The sequence below is a fragment of the Coenobita brevimanus genome, chromosome 97 (assembly GCF_032717465.1).
Source record: "Coenobita brevimanus isolate Jiangsu-jjx chromosome 97, ASM3271746v2, whole genome shotgun sequence".
Classification (NCBI taxonomy): Eukaryota; Metazoa; Arthropoda; class Malacostraca; order Decapoda; family Coenobitidae; genus Coenobita; species Coenobita brevimanus.
The window spans coordinates 52,693,651-52,716,855 of record NC_137050.1 but is presented as its reverse complement, the minus strand read 5'-3'; positions in this window follow the sequence as shown (position 1 = coordinate 52,716,855).

The following is a 23,205-nucleotide window of genomic DNA, read 5'->3' as shown; positions in this document are numbered from 1 at the left end:
TTCGTGTGAATCAAAGTGTTTTTATAGTCCCGTGATTCACTGTTGTTAAATACACTGTATATTGTGTCGATGTAGCAAATATTTAGTGTGTGCCTGTGTGTCTGCCTGGATTTCTCAGGGTTACTCTATCATTTCTGTTGTCAGATGAATTGTGCATAATATATGTTAGGTAAGCCGCCTATCATCCGCTTACCACGTATTGTAGTGCTCTTTTCAGGTGGATTCATGCAGCAAAGGAAACCATTTATGCCGCAGCATTGGAAACAAAGGCCCTCAGTGCCAGAAGGGAAGAACGTGCAAAATCAAAAATTTAAGGAAACTATTTCAAAAAAAAAAAAAAAAAAAAAAAAAAAAAAAAAAAAGACCATAACTTTTTAAGAGCTAGAAGCCTAATATTTTCATGGATTTTTAGAGGTTACTGGTGTAAATGTTCAATTAAATATTTGAAAGAAATTTAAAATATTTAATATATTTTAATCATTTAATAACCGGTATTTCTATTTATTGTGTACATGTTTTAACATGAAACCTCTGAATCTCAGATATTTTCAAAGATAGGGAGTTGATTTCCGTATCATATTTTTGAGAAAACAATGATTTTTTTGGGGGGGTAAAGAATCAAAGGATAAGAAAGTAGTGGTCTTTAGGCATGGTCGATGAAGTGTTAAAACCTTGATGCAGTTTCCTGGCGGTATAGGCTAGTATGGTAACTCACCAGAAAGGGCAGCTCCTGGGTTCTGCTTCCTCTTTTGTCAGGGATGACTGCTCCACAAGGACTAAGTTTTTTATCCAGGACCCACCGATTTATTTATTTATTTATTTATTTTCCCTGTAAGGCCACGGATACTGATGAATCCTTTCCTACACACACTGTACAGTGTAAACATAGTTCCACTTATTTTGCCTCACCTCGGCCTTTGTACGTTTTCGCTTGCATGGCACGTGTTTAATACACTTAGCAATGTAGGCATTCTGTACTGTATAATCCCCAATATCCCAATATTTCTTTAAAATACTGTTCACAAAGTCCATACCATAACGTTCAAAACAGCCGTCTGGACAAGGAGGGCCAACAACTCTCTTACGAACTACTTTATTCACTTTTGGACTGACATATTCAACGCCTCTGTTTCTCTTTGCTTTGGCAGTATTTCTTGTCCAATGAGAAGGCTCAGAAGCCCTTTTCCTTGCCCTTTTCCCCAAACCAACACTTCCTTCGGCACCAGAGGCACCACCATCATTATCAGCAACATTGTCACCACTGTCATTATCAGCATTATTACCACTTGCATTATTACCAGGGGCATTATAACCCTCATCACCGCTGACATCACTATCACTACCACTAACACCACCGTCTCGAACGGCAAACCCTACGCATCCCTTCTTACCCTTGCCCTTATTTTACCCCCCTTTTAAGACCACGAGTTTCATCCAAACACGAATCACTGCTTTTTCCATCTTCTAAATCCTTATCTGGATCATACTCGTCATCAAAATCACTGAAATAACCATCTACCCAACGTGAAACACTTTTCCCGTCACTTTCTCTGTTGTAAAAAGAGGTTCCGTCACCTTTCACTGCTGTAACACTCACTCCTGACGAACCAGGCACTGCCTCACTGTCACTGTCGGTAGAATTATCATTCGTGGACACATTTGTGTAATTGCAGAGGGTGCAACACTTAATTTGTTGGAAAAATAATGAATATTGGGCGGCAAGCAACGTCCAAGCGAAACACGTGTAGCAGACTAAACACTGCGCTAAGAAGGTCCCGGGAAGTGAGACGGAGTTTACACACCACTTATTTTACAGTTTATTCTTTTATCAAACTACCACTGACGTTATTTAACTACTAATCAATTAACTATAATTTTCTTCATTGTATTTTATAGCATTTTCAATAAATTACCTGTTATTTGATATTCGGGAATACAGGGAATCAAGTCACGGTTCCCTTCATCGCTCTCAAGCTCTCGCATACCTGGCTGTTGTTACCCTTTCACACAAACGAGGCCCCTTTAAATCAGGTGTGACGCAGTAAGGCCGAAAATCATGTGGTCTTCCTACGGCCAATAGACCATATTGGAAATTATTTTAGGGACAAATATCCATATACATAAGAAAGTTTGGGATCTTGGGAGGCCATTGGTGAAAAAAAAAAAAAAAAAAAAGATTTTGGCAAGATGGTCTGTTCTTCCTTTGTCGCACCGAGGACGTATAACAAGTTGAACGCCTTGTGGTCCAGCTGATTAAGGCGCTCCAACAGGTTATGGCCCATACGAGTCTACATGGAAGAGGTAGTTGGTGTTTACTGTTGAGATAATACCGCTCATGGGCCCAATACGGGTCACCCTTACTTTAAATATCTGGACTAACCAGCCTGACATCCACTGGGTCACGATCAATGACCTCACGGATATGGGACTGACTTGGGAGGCTGCCAGAGATCGAGCAGCATGGAAAACCGCCATTAGGTGACTAAGGCCGACGCATGCAAGCATGTTGCAGCCTTTACAAACGAAAACGAAAACACAGATGGTGCATATTAGAGTGAGGTGATGTGTGTTTGTGAGTGGACGTGCTTGGAGGGATGAGTAAGAGATGTGTTGAGTGTTTGTGTGTGAATGTGTGTGTGAGTGTGTGGATGGTTTTGTGTGGATGTATGGATGCTTGTAGGGGGGGTGGGGGTTCCTATGCAGGAGAGGATGCCGGTTCGTGGGTGATTGTATGTGCGTATACTTGGAGTGTGTATGCAGTATGTGCGATGCTCGTGTGTGTATGCTGCTTACCTATATGAATGCTTTGTGTTTGCATCCTGTATGTGTGTGGTGTTTGTATGTGTATGTTACTCTCATGTCTATGTTACTTACATATGTAGGTGATTTGTGTGTGGATGCTTGCATGTGTACACGCTTGTGTGTGTGGATGCTTGCATATGTACACGCTTGTGTGTGTGGATGCTTGCATGTGTACACGATTGTGTGTGTGTATGCTTGTGTGTGTGTGGATCCTTGTATGTATGTGGATGCTTGTATGTGTGTGGATGTTTGTGTGTGTGTGGATGCTTGCAGGTGTGGATGCTTGCAGGTGTGTGGATGCTTGCAGGTGTATGAATGCTTGCAGGTGTGTGGATGCTTGCAGGTGTGTGGATGTTTGCAGGTGTGTGGATGCTTGCAGGTGCGTGGATGCTTGCAGGTGTGTGGATGCTTGCAGGTGTGTGGATGCTTGCAGGTGTGTGGATGCTTGCAGGTGTGTGGATGCTTGCAGGTGTGTGGATGCTTGCAGGTGTGTGGATGCTTGCAGGTGTGTGGATGCTTGTATGTGTGTGGATGCTTGTAGGTGGGTGGATGCTTGCAGGTGGGTGGATGCTTGCAGGTGGGTGGATGCTTGCAGGTGGGTGGATGCTTGTATGTGTGTGGATGCTTGCAGCTGTTGTGGATGCTTGCAGGTGTGTGGATGTTTGCAGGTGTGTGGATGTTTGCAGGTGGGTGGATGCTTGCAGGTGGGTGGGTGCTTGTAGGCGGGTGGATGCTTGCAGGCGGGTGGGTGCTTGTAGGCGGGTGGATACTTGCAGGTGGGTGGATACTTGCAGGTGGGTGGATGCTTGCAGGTGGGTGGATACTTGCAGGTGGGTGGATACTTGCAGGTGGGTGGATGCTTGCAGGTGGGTGGATACTTGCAGGTGGGTGGATACTTCCAGGTGGGTGGATGCTTGCAGGTGGGTGGATACTTGCAGGTGGGTGGATACTTGCAGGTGGGTGGATGCTTCCAGGTGGGTGGATACTTGCAGGTGGGTGGATACTTGCAGGTGGGTGGATGCTTCCAGGTGGGTGGATGCTTGCAGGTGGGTGGATGCTTGCAGGTGTGTGGATGCTTGTAGGAGGGTGGATGTTTGTATGTGTGTGGATGCTTGTATGTGTGTGGATGCTTGTATGTGTGTGGATGCTTGTATGTGTGTGGATGCTTGTATGTGTGTGGATGCTTGTATGTGTGTGGATGCCTGTATGTGTGTGGATGCTTGTATGTGTGTGGATGCTTGTGTGTGTATACTTGCATATTTACGGATGATTTTGTGGGGATGTTTTTATGTGGATAAAAGTATGTGCAGATGTTTCACTGTGTGCGGATTCTTGTATGTGTGTTGATTCTTGTGTGTAACTTTATGTGTACGGATGCTTGTGTACAATAGAAATTCGTGTGTGTGTGTGTGTGGGGGGGGAATAAATGCAAAGTTAAATGTTTGAGTGTGACTGCGTGGATAATTGATGGGTCTTATACTGTGTTTATTCTCTGTTTGCAGTTTTACAAAATCTATACGCCATTGGTCTATGCATTGTTGTACATTGTAATGGACTAACAGGCTGGCGTGTATATTCGAGTGGATGAGTTACTGTGAATCAGTATTTGATTTGGAGTTCGCAACAATTACTGACGTTGCAAATGCCATGCAATCTGCCATGTACTGTTGCATGTGGAAAGATCGCAGGGTTTCATTATTTTCCACCCGTGTACGTTGGACCAACTGCACACACATGACTGGCTGCCTTTGAACTATTACCCGTGCTGTGCATCTTAACTACCGCCTTTGAACTATTACCCGTGCTGTGCATCTTAACTACCGCCTTTGAACTATTACCCGTGCTGTGCATCTTAACTACCGCCTTTGAACTATTACCCGTGCTGTGCATCTTAACTACCGCCTTTGAACTATTACCCGTGCTGTGCATCTTAACTACCGCCTTTGAACTATTACCCGTGCTGTGCATCTTAACTACCGCCTTTGAACTATTACCCGTGCTGTGCATCTTAACTACCGCCTTTGAACTATTACCCGTGCTGTGCATCTTAACTACCGCCTTTGAACTATTACCCGTGCTGTGCATCTTAACTACCGCCTTTGAACTATTACCCGTGCTGTGCATCTTAACTACCGCCTTTGAACTATTACCCGTGCTGTGCATCTTAACTACCGCCTTTGAACTATTACCCGTGCTGTGCATCTTAACCATCTCGTGGTCGGCACAACTCTTGTATTCCATTCCAGCTAAAACCAAACGAGATTATTCAGCTGAGAGACATGGGAGACTGACAGCGTTCATTTGTCACCATCAACCATCTCATGGTGCAGACAACTCTATTCTGTTCATCTAAGTTCAGGTCTTATTCAACTGGCATTGAGCCAAACGAATCTCAGTGTTAAAATCTTGATGGTAAAGTAGGACACATACAGAACCAGCTGATATTTACCTGCGTTACTATGGCCTTCCATGCACATAAGAAAAGTGTGACTGGAAAAACAAAAAGCACGACGACCGTGAACAAGGCAGGCGGGTAAAGTGGATGGAGGATGAGGGACGATTGTCTGGGTTGGCGGGTAAAGTGGATGGAGGATGAGGGACGATTGTCTGGGTTGGCGGGTAAAGTGGATGGAGGATGAGGGACGATTGTCTGGGTTGGCGGGTAAAGTGGATGGAGGATGAGGGACGATTGTCTGGGTTGGCGGGTAAAGTGGATGGAGGATGAGGGACGATTGTCTGGGTTGGCGGGTAAAGTGGATGCAGGATGAGGGACGATTGTCTGGGTTGGCGGGATAAAGTGGATGCAGGATGAGGGACGATTGTCTGGGTTGGCGGGATAAAGTGGATGGAGGATGAGAGACGATTGTCTGGGTTGGCGGGATAAAGTGGATGGAGGATGAGGGACGATTGTCTGGGTTGGCGGATAAAGTGGATGGAGGATGAGGGACGATTGTCTGGGTTGGCGGGATAAAGTGGATGGAGGATGAGGGACGATTGTCTGGGTTGGCGGGTAAAGTGGATGGAGGATGAGGGACGATTGTCTGGGTTGGCAGGGGTGAGTGATGAAATAAAAAAAAAAAATAAAATGGAAGAGACAACTGCCGTAGATTGGCTCTTGGATTAAGCGCCTGGAAATAGATGAATAAATGATTTTTATTCCAGAGGGAGTTCCAGAGAAAATATCGTGCACCGCCCCATCGGGCTGGAACAAGCAAAGTGCATCACGGCGCCAAAGCAATTTCCAGTGAAGGGAATGTCAATGGAGCAGCGGTGGGAATGACTGGCCAAAATGCTCTGTCCACTCCCGATACCAGCGGGATTTTACACACACACGTATTTTATACCTATATAGTGCCTGACGCAGCGGCATATGAGCGATGGCCACGACAAAAATAATCTGCTGGCATTTCCATCACTACTCACTAACAATAACCTTCATTTTACTGATTTTTCCTCGTCATATCCCTCTATTTTTTCTTGGTATTTATCTTGTTCTTCCATGTGTCTCACGAAAACTGCCCAACTTTCTTTGTGTATCTTCAGTTGTTTTAATCCTTTCTTTGCCCGTGCCTCAATAATTGCTACACTGTTTCCTTGTTGGCACTGATACCTGGTCCTCGCTATATCACAAGGACATATACTCTGGCTATTAACCACATGTGTGCAGTATTAGATTGTGGGTAAGGGTGGAAGGTACAATAGTTAAACCAGGCTCTGTAATACACGTTAATATATCATCGTAATGTTTGGTTTAAATCGCTAGGTTGTAACAGTGGATTGTGGGTAAAAGTGGAAGTTGTTCTATAATATACATTAATATATCACCGTAATGTCTGGTTATAAATGGCTAGGTTGCAATGGTATTTCGTTGTTAAGGGCGGAAGTTGTTCTATAATATACATTAATATATCATCGTAGTGTCTGGTTATCAATCACTCGGTTGTAATAGTGGGTATGGATGGCACGCTTAATGAATAACCCTGTTCGTTATTGCACACACAAATCATTACAGTGTCTGGCTATAAACCGCTGGGCTGCAATACAAAATGTGGCGTAAGGATGGAAGCAATCATTTCTGTACATGATTCTGTAATGCACAAACTTATATAATATCTCTCTGGCTATAAACGGGGTGAGTGTAATACCGGTTAGTGGGTTAGAATGGAAGCTATGATGTGATAACCAATTTATTTCGATTCCCGAGTTATTATTCCTGCTTTCACTACAAGAGGTTGTTTAGCCAACGACACACTTTTCAGGATGTATGGGACGGACATTAGACTCACCCCTTTACTATAAAAGACCTCCCTTAAACTTTGAGAGAGAGAGAGAGAGAGAGAGAGTGGTAAAAAAAAAAAAAAAAAACCGCAATCAGAATGAAGAGTAAGCTGCTCTATAACACAGACATGTCAACCAACTGCTTTGTTATGTACCTCGAAAATGTATTAACAGAGCGTGGGAGAGGTGTAATGACAGGGTGTATGTCGGAACTGGTAATGAGTCAGGTAAAATGGTCTAGGTGTATGCAGGTGCTGCTGGGTGTATTTGGGAGATGGAAGAAGTAAAATAATTTGGGTGTATGTGAGATTTGGTAGGAGTATTTGTGTGTTGGTGGATGGAGTATAATGATCTGGGTGTATGTGGGAGCTGGTACATTATATATAACGATCTGGGTGTATGTGGGAGTTAATGGATGGAGTATAATGGTTCTGGTGAGTGAGGGAGATGGTGGGAGAGGCTGAATGGTGGTGATATATGTGACAACAGGAGGATGAGGTATATTGGTGTGGGAATATGTGGGAGGCAGTGGGTGAGGTATAATGACTGGGTTTATGTGGGAGTTTGTGAGTGAGAATAATAGTCTTAGTGGATGTGGGAGTTGGTCGGAGAGTATAATGGTCCTGTGTACGTGTACGTGGGAGTTCAAGGGAGTTCAGATTGTGTGAGAGGCGGGCAGTGAAGGCCGTACATAACTGTGGAGTGCCTGGCTAATGACTTCATACCTCCCACACTATCTTTAGCCCCCTCTTTCAATTGTGTGTGTGTGTGTGTGTGTGTGTGTGTGTGTGTGTGTGTGTGTGTGTGTGTGTGTGTGTGTGTGTGTGTGTGTGTGTGTGTGTGTGTGTGTGTGTGTGTGTGTGTGTGTGTGTGTGTGTGTGTGTGTGTACGCAAGCTTTATTGAGAGTGTGTGTGTGTGTGTGTGTGTGTGTGTGTGTGTGTGTGTGTACGCAAGCTTTATTGAGCGCTGACGGTGTGAAGTGTAGTGCAGCACCAGTGTACAGTGTCCTGAAAAGAGCTGACAGAACACTGAAATTGGAAAGTGTGTACCGTAAAGTGTGGCTGGGTGTATGCAGTGTGTATTATGAAGAATGAGTGTATAGTGGGGTGTGTAGACCTGTGTACTGGGAGGTGTGGAGGGAGCTGTAGCAGGTGGGTAATCTGTAGTGGGATATGGAACGTAGAGGGTGTGAGATGAAAGGTGTAGTGTGAGAAGTGTGGAGTGTGAGGTGGACGGTGTAATGCAGGAAGTGTGGAGTATGAGGTGAAATGTGTAGTGGTAGATGTGGACAACGATGGATATATCATGCAGAATGGGGGGCGTAAAAGATGAGATGGAAAGTGTAGTGTAGGAAGCGCGGAATGGGTAGTGAAACATGTGAAGTGGGAGGCGGAAGGTTAACTGTGGCAAGTATGGAAGGGGAGATGCAGAGGGTGAGGTGGAAAATGAATATGGAATGGGTTTAGGGAGTGTGGAATCGGTGGAATGTGAGGTGTGGAATGTGGCACTGAGCTGGTGGTCGCTGTGTGGTGGTGCTTTGATCCAGAATTTACCTGCCACCAACACACCTGCCTCCTCCTGCCTCACCACACCGCCCCTCAATAACATCATTAACCCACAATCCCAACACCCAGTTAGTGCAATAAGTGTGCATAATTGCCTCCTGATGCAGTGTGAGAAGTATCTATATTTCTAATGATTTAACGGCGTCACATCCTGGTGAGTCGATTGAGGATTTGGTAATGAGGAAAATATATCTTGGAGGGTCATGTCACTTCGTCTGGGAATCATGGCTGCATAGAAGAAAATACTTCAGGCCCTTCACTGACACCCCCACCCCCGCCGACAGTCACATTTACACACAAGCACATACTGAAGCAAAACCCTCCCCCCCATCACACACACATACACAAACACACCACACACACACACACACACACACACACACACAGAAAATACATTGCTTCCTGATAACCACCTGGGATATGCAAAGCGGAACTATAAATGATACTGATATACAATGAAGCCGTGTGTGTGTGAGTGTGTGTGTGTGTGTGTGTGTGTGTGTGTGTGTTTTCAATTTATTCATCTGCTATCATCTGGTCTCTCAAGTCATCATTTTCCTCTTTTTAGTTCTCCCTTGTCACTTGTTTTATACTTTTTCATCTTTCGTTTTCCGCTTCTCTCAGTCTAAAAATGTCTATCTTACAACAATTTCTCTCTCTCTTCTGTTTTCTCTCACCTTAATTCATTGTTTGTCTGATCTTTTACAACTTTACTTTGTCCTCTCACTCCTTTCTATGTCGTGTTTCCATGTTCCCTCAAATTTGTATTTTTTTTTTTTTTCAAATCCCCTCCACCTTGCTCTTCTCCCCTGGCCTTCCACTCTCCCTATTTAAACCTGACAATCTACCCACCCCTGCTCTTCAACCACCCTGCCCTTCCACGTCCCTGGGCCCCCTCCCTCCCATTCCACTGTGCACCTCCAGTCTCCAACTCCACGCAGTTACTTTCCACAACCCTGCCCTCTCTCACTCCGTTCCCTCACCCACTCTGCCCTCCTCCAACCCGACCTTCCACCTGCCTATCCACTTTAGCACATTCCACTGCATTACACCTTCAGCACTCCTGGAAAGACTGCAAGTTATTACAACTAAAAGAAAGGGGGAGAGACATAATATCATCGGCATCACTTGGAATATTGGGTCACATTTTTCCACTGCACTTCCAAAACTACTGCTACTAATGTTCTTCAAGCAGCATGTTATTATCACGTGTGAAAGCCAACTCGGATCCCACACCATTAGGAAGCCAATCCCGCCTCTCTCTGAACCCAAGGTAAAATAGCCCACGTAAAAGCAGTGTGGTGAGTTCCTGTGTCGGTATGGCAACGCTGTGTACTCCCACCTTACAAGTCCTTTTTGTATGTTACGATATATACAAAGGCAAAATAACTCGCCTATTAAGTACACTTGGCAAACGTATCTCTGACTGGGGTAAAAAAAGTAATCTGGTTGTTTTTAATGCATCAAAGACTCTGTTTTTGCACCTATCAACCACGACAAAATCTTCCACAGGTATACCCACTTATGTTTAATAATACTCAACTTAATCCTGCATCATCCTTGAACATGTACTTGGGGTTTCATTTGCTCGGGACTTATCTTCGAAAGATCATATTACATCTCTTGTAAAATCTGCTTCCAAGCGATTGGGTGTGCTAAGCCGACTCCCGTTCCTTCTTTGCCCCTGCACAATTGTTGACTCTATACAGGGGTTTTATCCGCCCCTGTGTGGAGTACAACTCTCATGTGTGGGGAGGCTCCCCACATACAGGTCCCTCTCAATAGGGATTGGAGTCAAAAGGCTTTTCGTCTCATTAACTCTCCCCCTCTTACTGACTCCCCTTCAACCTCTGTCTCTTCGCCGCAATGTTACATCTTTATCTCTTTTCTATCGCTACTTCCAATGGTCACTGTTCCTCTGAACTGTCTGCATGCATTCCTTCACTTCTACGACGAGCGCGTAGCACCCGTCTAGAAGACCTCTCACCCTTTTTCTGTCCAACTCTCTAATGCAAAGAGTTAACCGTCCACTCCCAGTCCTTCATTTATGCAACAGGTCAGCTCTGGAACTGTCCCCCTCTGTCTGTATTTCCTGCTTCCTATGCCAGTCTCCAGTCTTTCAAACGCAGTGTGTCCAGAGCATCTCCGAAATGAATGGATGTCTTGAATTTGGCTCTTTCTTGTATTTTGTTTTTCTCTTGGAAGGAACAGTTTTGCGGGCTCATGGCCTTTGGTTCCTTCTTCCTCACATAAAAAAAAAAAAAAAAAAAAAACTTTGCCTACTCAGGACATGTCTATCCCCACTTTTCTCTAAAGCATACAAAAATAAATAATGAATCACCTATAGGCAGATAACTATACCAAGCCTCTCAGCTCAGCAATACAAGAACACAGGGAGTAGTAAGTGAGAAATAAGGGGGGAAATATTACCTAACTTTGAACTCCAACTGTACTATGATTTTTGCCCAGGTCCTGATACTCGTAATGGCTTCATGTCTGTTGTCAGTGGTATAGGTGTTAGGTTTACCTGTATTACCTTGCAGCTGTCATGCAAACAATGGATTTCTGGACCAAACATCTAAACGTACTTGATCTGTTTCTGGCTGTCTTTGAGTGTCTCGTAACCATATTGTTGTAAATTAGGCATCGAATATAAATTGACTCTCTCTCTCTCTCTCTCTCTCTCTCTCTCTCAAGCAACAGTTCCCAATCCAGGAAGATAAGAATTGACGATTTGGGATTCTGGCGCGATCAGCAGCTCGTCAGGTATGTAAATGAGGTGACGCCATTTTGTGACTCACCACACCTTTACACATCACTTACCTACCATTACATCTCTAGTTTATTAGCCAAATGTTCTTAATCACATCACTACGAAAAAATCTATTACACTGCAGAAGTTTGTGACGCCATTCTGTGACACAACACACACTTCAGGAGAGACGTCTGGTAGTGGATGGGTAGGGAAGAATATTATTAACCGTTTACCATAAGAACACGGCCATATATACAACATCTGGTGGTAAAAAAAATAAATAAATAAAAATACAAAAAGCCGTGGACAACAGCATGAGATACATTTTCACAAATAAAGCTACTGTCATACTTCTTCGTTTTCTCTTTCAGTGTGGCTTCCTTCCATATTCCTTCTCTATCCTTCCCTCTTCATTTTTCCTTCATTTCCTTCTGTCCTTCCGCTTCATTTTCCTTCACTTCCTTCTGTCTTTCCTCTTCATTTTCTGTCTTTTGCTTTTCACTTACATGTTTTCTTTTCCTTTTCACTTAATTGTTTTTGTCTACATCTTCTCCATGCCTTTCAGCTCCCAATTTTTTCCATCTTTTTCGGTTTTTATTTCTTCTCCTGTGTTTTCTCTCTGTCTCTTCGCATGATTCCTTTTCAATCCTGTTCATCTTCTTCTTGGTTCCTTCCTTTTTATGTCTTCATCTTCCTGTGAGCCAACTCTTGTCTTCCTTTACTTTCCCTTCGCTTCGTTTCATCCAGCCATTCATCATTTCCCATCCCTTCCTCAATCCTTCTTTGTTTCCTCACTTTCTTCATTTTCCGCTTTCTGTCTTAAAGTATCCCATTCCTTTATTCTTTATCTCATTTTCAAAGACTTCCTTTCGTTGCACATTTCCATCTCTACTTATTAAACATTCTCCTTTTAGATCAACTTGGTCTTCCTTAAAGTTGTGACACAGAATGCCGTTTTAGAATTAAAGTTTGCTAAAGGAGTTCATCGCTGACTGGGGAAAGTATCAAGGAGTATTTAAGTATTATTCCATACTTTTAAACCCCCCTAAAGTATTTCAAACGCCATGAGATGAGTGTTTGTGCAAAGCTTGGGACATTTGTTGACTCACACGCCTCTCAGCCTGTTTTTGTTAGTTGATAACAGTCAAAAGTTGTGGCGTGAAAACAAAGGCTTCACACAAAGGACAATACTGGCAGCAACTTATAACATTTTGATTAGGGTCGTGCTCTTTATCTAAATATTTATAACATTCCCTGCATAGTGCCTATAGAAAAAGAATATATCAATGCCTTTTTGTCTATTATGTTTTGAAACAGCGGATGAAAATTTGAAAATATTTTACATAAACTTTTCATTTATGTCTATGTTTGTTGTTTCCATTAACACAGCATAAACATGGAACTTATCCAGCACATGAAATACACTATGCAGTTCAGGAAATATTTGCTTTACGATGTGTAAGCAAATAACAAACACAGAGTCATTGTGAAAGCATTAACCACCTGGGTAAGGATACATTATGCAAGAACTTTACTAATTTACCTTTTACCTTTTTACCCGTAGTCTGGCTCAGTCATCTTTCTGAGAAGTTGAACGTTCGCTACTGTTAAAAGTGACTTTGATTAAATGTGCGACGTTCGATAGATAAGGCTATGAAGAACTTAATTACATTTCTAAGTACTCACATAATTTCATTCGGCTCACTGGGTAGCGAATTATGCCTTGTGTGTGTGTACAATACTGAAGGTAAAATATAATACCACTAAAAGTAACATTATGAAGAAGCACGTAATTAGTCAGGCTTCCATCAACACTCACTGCGGTGTGTATACCATCTGTACTGATTTACGTATGTTGTGTTTAAAATATGAATTATTATTATGCACTACTCTGCTTCCCGACGTAGGTCTCTTTCAGTCAACATTCATTACTGTTTGCTTTAGAGCATTAAAACGACCAATTACATCATTCACACGACTCGGCTACCAGCTCGTCCATTCACATCACCCATCAAGAACAGTTCAATTCCTTGACTATGTATTACAAACCCACCTTTATCCTGCACATCTATCATCGCAAAATGAAACATGATATACATACTCGCTGAGATAAATCATTTAAAATAATTTCTTTTTCCAGCATTCTTCATTGTTTACTTCATCCGCGAGTACTTACACCTACGACTTCATACATGTCACAGCTTTCATTCATTCCCTTCACTCCCTCTCATCTTCATCTCCCACAACACCATTATATCATATCTTCCTTCCCTGAATATCTTCACTATATTTTTATTCACACCTCTACTTTCAGGCTTTAGCTACTGCACACTGGACACACTAGCATTTTCTACCCAATCTCTATCCATCTTTCTTTTATCTATGACTAGGCTGCCTTAATCCCAGAAGGGGTGGACACAAACAAATCGCCTCCATGCCACCCTGTCCTTCATCTTCAAACTGCCCTCCTCCCGACTCACAACCCTTCACTCATATACCTCTTTACCTCCATCCCCTCCATCCCATCTTCGGCCTCCCCATTCCCCCCTCCATCTCACACATATACACTCTCCTAGTCAATCTCATTTTCCATTCTCCTCAGTAGGACCAAGCCATCCCAATGTACTTTTAATGCACTCTCCAGGGGAATATGAGAAACTATTTTATTTTGGGACAAAAGATGATGACATTTGGGCCTAAAATCGCCATAAACCTGCAACTGACACATTCGTTGGTGTGGCTGTGTGAAAGAAAACTAAAAGAAAAAATGTGGGAACTTCTGGAAGCCAGGCAGTTTCTTCAAAAGCCATTAATGTAAGCCACAAGTTGTGCAAGGAAGTTTCCTGCCTTTGATCTGTGGCTTTAATTCTTTATTGACGAGAGTATTTTTACTGATGGCCGCCACAGCCAGGCAGGTTGGAAGCTTATATTCATTCTCTTAACCCAGTATATCATTAAAGGATTCTGTTTAGGAAAAATGTGAACGAATTAAAATTTACTTGCCTAAAGGTGAAATATGCAAGTATAATCTTACGCAATTATACCTGGGAAGCTATGAATAAAAAATTTAACTAGACAGTGGAAAAAAGCATAATACATCGACAAATAGGCAGTCAACATAAGTAAGCGATAGAAACAGGATAAGCTTTACGACATAAACAATGTACTCTGTATCTGTCCTGTCTGTGTCTGTCTGTCTGTCTGTCTGTCTGTCTGTCTGTCTCTCTCTCTCTCTCACACACACACACACACACACACACACACACACACACACACACAAATAGAAAGAGATAGAAACAGTATATGATTTACGACAAAAACAATGCTCTGTCTGTCTGTGTGTGTGTGTGTGTCTGTGTGTCTGTCTGTCTGTCTTTCTCTCTCTCTCTCTCTCTCTCTCTCTCTCTCTCTCTCACACACACACACACACACACACACACACACACACACACACACACACACACACACACACACACGTGTCTGCCTGCTATTGTTGTCCATAGTTCTATCCTACTTTAGGGGAGGCGGTGGCCGAATCGGTAAGAGAGGTGGCCTGCAGTCCTAATGAACCCAGGTTTGAATCCCGGCTGGAGGCAGGGAACAGTTTCAGGATTTGAATTTCATTAAAGCACACTTTACTGATCAAACACAAGACCCAGCGACATGTCAAAATATCCCCGCTAATAGCTCCTACTTACACCAGTCCTGTATGAGACAGCCCTGGCATGTATTCAATATGGACGGTGGAGTGCTAACGCCGAAGAAGTGACATATGGAGGTGTATGGGTATATAGCAGGACTACTGGGCCTTGGCAACGACCTGTGAAAGCCTATGCCCAGAGTCGGACACATTAAAAAAAACATCTTATTCCTTGAGATCCTTCAGTGTGGATGTTGCGAGAATGTTTCAACATCTGTTTATAAAATGAATGTCAAGGGTAAAATCTACTCCTGCTGCTCGAGGTCATCCAGGGAGGCAGCCAAGTTTATCAACACTCATCTCACCACTTCTCCAGCATCTCTCATCATCAACACTCATCACCACTTCTCCAGCATCTCATCATCAACACTCATCACCACTTCTCCAGCATCTCATCATCAACACCTCATCACCACGCTTCTCCAGCATCTCATCCTCTCTCTCCATTATCAAGCAAATTACCTTTTATATCTCCTCAGCCATTTCTTTTTTATTCTGCCACTGATTTCAGCTCTGCACATCTGTGAGGTGCTTCCTTCACCGTTGGACGTCGATAAAAGATACGTAGGAAAAGGAGACAATTGTGTGGGAGGACAGGAAATTACCCAAGGACAATAAAAGCTTCGAGAAGAAAAATATGTGTAGCTTAGAAGGGAATAATCAAGGAAAAGGGGAAAAAAATGGAAAGACCAGAGGAACATATACGTGAAAAAGAAAATGCTGTAGTAAAAGTGAATTTTTGTGAGGAAAATAGATTATTCGTGGAATATGACGCGCATAAATCTTCAACGAGAAAAAGTTACGTAAATAAAAAGAAATCATGTGGAAAAACAAGGAACTGTATGTGATAAGAAGAAAACTATATACGAGAAGGTAAAATGGTGGGGCTGGGGAGGAGTGGAGAGAAATAGGGAAGAGAATATGATATTGTGATTTTGGTGAGTGAGAGATGTGGTGAAGGCTGCAGAGGAAGAAGGAGGGAAACGATATCTGGGGGAAGGAAGGTGGGAAAGAAGAAGGGGAAAAGAGAGGAAGGAAAAACCGAGGCAATAAGGATGTGGGGAAGGAGGAACTGGGGGAAGGGATGGGTGTAATAAAAGAAAAAGAAAAAAAGAGATGAATGACAAAATACAGAAGAAAACAGACACTGAGAACTAGAGAGAGAGAGAGGGGATTACATAGATACACAGACATAGGAAACAGGGAATGAAGAAAATGTGGGGAAGAAGAATGGAAGGAAAAAGTTACCCAGAAGAAGAAAACAGAGGCGTGGCAAAATTAGGAGGAATCTGGCAAAAACTGAAAATACACGGAGAAAGGACAGGCAGGAAAAGCTGCATGAGAGAGAGAAAGGATGAACTGGAGGCTGCGGAGATAGAAGAAAGAACCAGGAGAAAGAAAGAAGAGAGGAGAAAGAAAGAAGAGAGGAGAAACAAAGAAGAGGAGAAAGAAAGAAGAAAGGAGAGAGAAGAAAAAGAAAAAGAAGAAGAACGATGTACAAGAAGAGAAAGAGAGAAGAGAGAAGAAAGAAGAAATGCTATAATACACCTCGTATCCGATAACAGGGGTAGCAAAAAGGAATAATACAAGCTGTAATCGGAGTGAAGTGGTTATTACCCTTCGTCCGGCCCAACGAGATCTGAGACAGAGGTAAGACACCCACCACTCACACCTGCCACCAGACCACCTGCATTCTCTTTCCTGTATTATGGTGCGTCTGGAGGAGTTATTGTACAGTATATGTCGATGTCTAACGAAATTGCTCTCTTTCATTTGAGGCTTTCTCGTCTTAAAGATAAGTCTCCGTGACAATATTGCATTTCTAAGGTAGAAATGGATGTGGCGGCATAGACGATGAACTGAGTGAGACGATGAAGAAAAGAAGAATACTGTCCAGGGTACTGATACGAGTAACGAAACATTAAAGTGTGAGTGTGGACTTAAGGAATGTTTATATATCTTGTTTTTCATTTTATCACTGTACGTAAAACATTGTAACTGGTGGTCGATTCTTGAGGGACTGGAGGTCGTGAAGTAAGGGCAATGGACCAAGTGACCTGAGGTATGCATGTGTCGTGATATGGAGAGAGAGAGAGAGGGCTGAATGAACGGCACTAGCGTGATCAATGTGGGGACGTGGCGAAGGGAATGGAAAGAGAAGCATTTTTTACGTTCGGTGGCCATGGGGAGCGACTGGAGAACAGGAAACTGAATGAGGAAGGGTGCATGAGACTTGGGTGGTTAAGGCATAAAAACATAAAAGAAAAAGAAACAATGCAGAGAGCTGTCTGGCATATACTAGGTAGCTCCAATCAAAGTACCGTACTACTATACACCAAAAAAATTGTCAAAACAAATTGCAGGAATACATTATGTTTTGTGTCTGGAGAAGAGATGTTGTTGAAAAGGGACAAATAGTGGAGGTTCTTTAATCACGACTACCCTTCACAAAATGCAATAACATGCAACAGATATACAGGCACTCCAATGCTGCCTCTTTTACGCGCTGTAGACATGAAAATAACTCACTTATTAAAGCCAACTCTTTTATTAGACTGTTTCCAGCTTTTCTTTTAAATACTGCAGGCTCCATTATTTGCTTAAAATTTTTAGGCTCCCCACTCCCTGCTTACTAACACAACATCGACACAAAAATACGAAAATGTTCATAAATACTCAGGTAAAAATAACACAGTAAATATAAACATGGGCCAAAATTTCCCCGGGAGATATTATTATTGCAGAACAGGAAGTTCCGAACACCATCGTAACCAGAGATTAAAGTTGGTGGCGCTTATTATTCCTTCACAGTTGTATTTTTACATCACCATTACGACTTATTCTTTACATTATTCTTAACACCACCAGGCAATTTACTCATTTATGGGAGACTTTTTGGAACTAAAGGATTAAATATTTTTATTAACCCCCTCACATCTAGAGATTCCTCCTGAGTTGAATAATGTCGTCCGGGGCAGCAGAAGCTAAACACAAGACGTCCCATGTACTGAATTATGCAAAAGCGTTGAATTACAATCGGCAAATAAACAAATGAATAAATAACTACAACGGTACTCTAAAGATTCTACAATATTCTACAGAGAACAAGATGTGTAAAAACAGCCGTTTGAGTATAAAAAAAAAATAAAAAAAGTATTGTTACGAGCTGGTAATATCAAAAATACATGACAAATGAGTTTTTGTTGACAGTTATAAGAATTATTTAGAAATACATCACATATCTTTCAGATAAACCAACTCACTAGATAGCGAAGTACATACTAATTCACCCAGAATTTATGCTACCCATTTTGTTCAGATTCTTATACTGCCAGGTGTAGTAGCTTCTGCCATAACAGCTGAAGGTATAGGCACGTTCCCGCCGTCTATATCCACCTCTACACACTGCCTCTCACGTTCTGCCTCGGCTCCTAGTCACATTAAGGTCCTAATTTATTCACTTCCTCCATTTGTACATTCAGCCCCAATTGCACTCGTGGTTATTTCTTTTTCCTCCGTCCCTCCAGTCTGCGTCCTACATCCTTCCTTTCTGTTCTCCTACCCTTCCTTATTGACGAAACGACACAGTCCACATGTCCATCCTTCCTCCTCTCTCCCCTTTTTTCTCTACCTACGTCTATCCTTCTTCCTTCATTTAACTTCCCCTTTCTACCTTCGCCCTCTCCTTATTCAAGCTTTGGATTCCTCTACCCACCACTTCACTTGTACTGTATCACCCGGTGTACAGAGGGATGTTATGGCTTTGATGGCATGGTACTGGATGTACTGCTGCTGTGATTGTCAATGCCTCAGTCACCAGGAGCCACCTTCGTTTGTGATGCTTTGCACACATTGTTAACTTCGCCTATAGTACAAAGGCAAAACCTATCGTTTTTTTCTAGATCCTACGTCCCCTTCACCTTCTCAGACATCATAACCTGTGAAGGTCGTATCTTAATTCGTGGGCCACTTTTGGTTTGCTATGTTACACATACATTAACTGCCAATAAACACAAAGCCAATCGATTATCAGAGTTGCACAACAAGTTCCCCCACGCTTCTACACAGTCATGGTTTGTGTATCTCTGTAACTGTACCACACTGAGCTTGCAACTTCACGTGCACATAATAAACATCAAGGCAATCAGTTTTCATGTTTCCCATTACTTTCACCCCATGTTCCTCCCCCACTCCCCCTTCGTTGTGTTTGTGTTTACCAAGTCTTAATAACCATACCAAATTTCGTTGTGTAATTTCAAACAAATATAAGGCCTAAGGTAAAGGAAAAAACAACCGATTTTCAATTTTTTGGTCCCCAGTTCCCTCCTGTCCCTCCCTACCTTACATACCCCAACACATGGCAGTTTGTGGATATTGTATCGCCAGGCCATCCTTGACTGAACTACGCTGCGCAAATAACTAGCAGATGACAAAGGTCAAGTGTACTGATTTGCAACGTTCTAGTTCTGCCTTCCCCCAATGTCACCACCATGGGAACATGGCAGAGTAGTGCCAGAACCAGGCAAACTTTTGTATGAACAACCTCACACGCACTGTTGGCTGATGGCAAAAGAAAACAGATAGAACATACATTGAAGCAGTACGTTGGAGGAGATAACGCCTGAAAATCAACCTCTTGTACTAACACCCCCGTTGAAAACGCCTTTGGTATTGAACGGGTTAATAAACACTATAGCCAACCCACTCCAGTATAAAACAGTGTCTCTGGAACGTAGTAAAAACGTTCAGAGAAATAACGACAGATAAAAATGATGACGACCTCGTGTAGAAGGCGTAAATCCATTCATACTTATGGTATTTATGCAAAACATCGACAGAATTCCAGACTAAGCCAGGCAGTTGGGTTAAAAGAGTACAGGCCCAACGGGAGGGTTTTGTGAGGGTGAAGCAGGAGTAGGAAAGGAAGTGCAGTTTGCATCAATAATTGCGGAAACGGCGCAGTGCACTCCCAACGATCTGGATGTACGACGAATATCATGTGTGTGTGTGTGTGTGTGTGTGTGTGTGTGTGTGTGTGTGTGTGTGTGTGTGTGTGTGTGTATTGTGTGTGTGTGTGTGTGTGTGTGTGTATTGTGTGTGTGTGAGAGAGAGAGAAAGAGAGAGAGAGAGAGAGAGAGAGAGAGAGAGAGAGAGAGAGAGAGAGAGAGAGAGAGAGACTCACCACATCCAAACACTCACCACTACAAAATAAAACTCCAATCTAAAAACGCACTAGCTCTCACTATGAACATCAAAAGCATGCTACGTATAGCCTATATAATACAGGACGAAATGTGAAGGAAAAGAGTAAAATATACTAGTTTATACTCCTGACCTCATTAAAACACTTCGATTAATAGAGGTGTGGCAGTCACCTGCGTCCATGATATCCAGGAAATATCAGAAATGAAGTGGGAGAGGAAGGAACCCTAATGCTGCAGTAATTACCTGGGGCAGTGTTTTCTTATGCTCCCTTTATGAGTGAAAAATGAGCGTAATAATCCGAAAAGAGAATAAAAATCGCCGAGTAAATGTGTTCTACGAAGGGCTGGTGTGTGCACTGGCGTGTGATGGCGGAGCGAGGCAGCTTCGTTAAGCAAGTCTTTTGTTCCAAACGCGAATGGCTGCCTTTTAACTGACCTGGCCCTCAGCACGACCACCACTCGGCTGGCCTTTTGTAGCAGCTCGGCGGTAATTGTGCCACTGCCTCAGCCGGGGTTCCTTCACCAGCCTGCCTCAAAGGCACTGCCCACTCGCAGGACGAAGTCTGAAACTGCCCCGTGGCAGTGCCCTGGCCAGGATCCCGTCACCTTCTGTCCCAAAGGCACTGCATTCAGCCCTGGGTTCGGGTTTACCTTCATTACAGCTTCAGCCTGATGGCATCTAATATAAAACGACACCAGATGCTGATCAGTAACACTCGCCGAACAGACACCAATGATTGTTAACGTGTCAATTATTGCCAACGCTTTATATTCTCTATCGTTGGTTCCGATCCCGGTCCTCAATAACCCGACCCAATGTCTACCTGGGATGCCCGTGGTGGTTAGTAAAGGTAATGCCTACAAGTGAAGGAAGTCGAACTCACAAACCCTGAGATTATACTCATGCGCTGCCAACTGCACCACCGAAGCTTGGTGGAGGAGGTTGAGTACTCTCCCCGTAAAACAACTAACTCAAAGACAAATATAAGCCACCCCTTATGGGATTATTGTCTGACTATATAGATAGATACATGAACAGTTGACAGATACTCTATCATTAACCTACAGTTTTCATATTTGTTTACTAAGAAATATAAACAAAAATAAGATTTCTATCTATTTAAGAGTGTTTTGAGATATAGCCATTGTTAATTAATATATTAGTGCTTGGGTTACCTCTTTCAAAACTAGTTTTTTTTTTTTTTTTGACATTAAATCAGATATGCTGCACATTATCTTTGTAAAACATTTTCTCAGGATGTCTATAGGGAAGATGTGATAAGCATATAACTTTCAGTCCGAATTCTGTGGAAGTAGCTCTGTCGTAACAGATAAATACCTGCAGTTTCCCTAAAAACTGTGTTGTTGTATGGTGTTGTCTCAAGTTTTTCGTATGGTCAAAGATGTGGTGCAAGACTAACTGTGTAATTAATGTAAATTATTCATCCCATATAATGACAGTCGTTGGTATGAGAGTGGATTTCAACTATCGCGATGAAAACTCGCAAGTGAAAGTAAATACAACGCCAAAGCGGTCTTTTCTTAATCACTACAGATTAATATGGACTGTAAACGTATTATTTATCAGTAACGACACTTGTTGTATTTGTCACGGGCCTTGACGTTGTGGAAGGGTAAGATGAACGCTGTTCTGTTTCCGTCACCTTCAAACTAACCCCAAGATAAGGCGACGTGAAGAAATATAACTGAACAACATCCTAAGTGGTAAAAGTCTGGTACTGCAGTGGACGAAAATATATGTAAATTTTCCCCCAGGCTCTGGCTTCCCCTGGCTTAAGTGTCTGTCTCTGTGTCCTGCCCACGCCTCGTTCCTTCAGAGGCCTGGATATGTAATATTCAATAAAGTCTGCAGGTTACCGAACTGTTGTCGTAAGAATTTAAGCGTCATCGTCGTCGTCGTCGTCATTATTATCATTACTGTCGTCGTCGTCGTTATTATCATTACTGTTGGCATCGTCGTCGTCGTCATTATATCATTACTGTCGTCGTCGTCGTCGTCATTATCGTCATTACTGTTGTCGTCGTCGTCGTCATTATTATCGTTACTGTCGTCGTCGTATTCGTCCTCAAATCGTTGTCATCAACCGACAACGATGGGAAGTTCACACACACACACACACACAAACACACACACAAAAGACCATTCCACTTACGCACGGCACCCAATTTTGCAGTTAGTGCAGGCATGGATTTTGTGTGTGTAATAACATGGCTTATGAACAGTTCCCGTCTTATCTTACGAAATAACTTCAGCAGCAATAGGTCCGTGGCTTTATAACTCTGCAGTGTAAGAAGTAAATGCAGTGCCATAAGACCTGGGTAAATGGACGGTGGTGTCATATGAGAAGCGTGTGGCACTCTCATCACCACTCCTAACACTCACCACCACCACGACAACCAACAACAACAACATAATTCACTATTCGGGATCATCTTTTTTGCTTTCCTCCCTAAATCATTTCAATTCGACTTAGATTTGGTTGATGGACTGAAGTACAGTAATATATCAGTGAAAGCATTAAAAAGTTATTGTTATAATTAAAGTATTTGGTTGTTCTGAGTAGATCTCGTAGTGTGCAATAACAAGCCCACAGGAATTTAACTATACAGTTCTGCTTTATTTTTCATGCAAAAAAACCTGTACAGACATTCTTAGCTCTGCGTCCCGGAGGAGGCCACTGATACTGTAGGTAATTTTAACATGAGAGTTCAAAGTGACTGTGTAAGAGTAATGATTTGATCAGTGGATGATGATCGCCATACCTACCACTGTGATCTGTGGTTTGGTAACTAAACAGCGGCAGGTTTAAGTCTATGAACAGACTAAATATCATATTTTGACCATGAGATTCATGATTATTAAAAATATGAAGAAATTA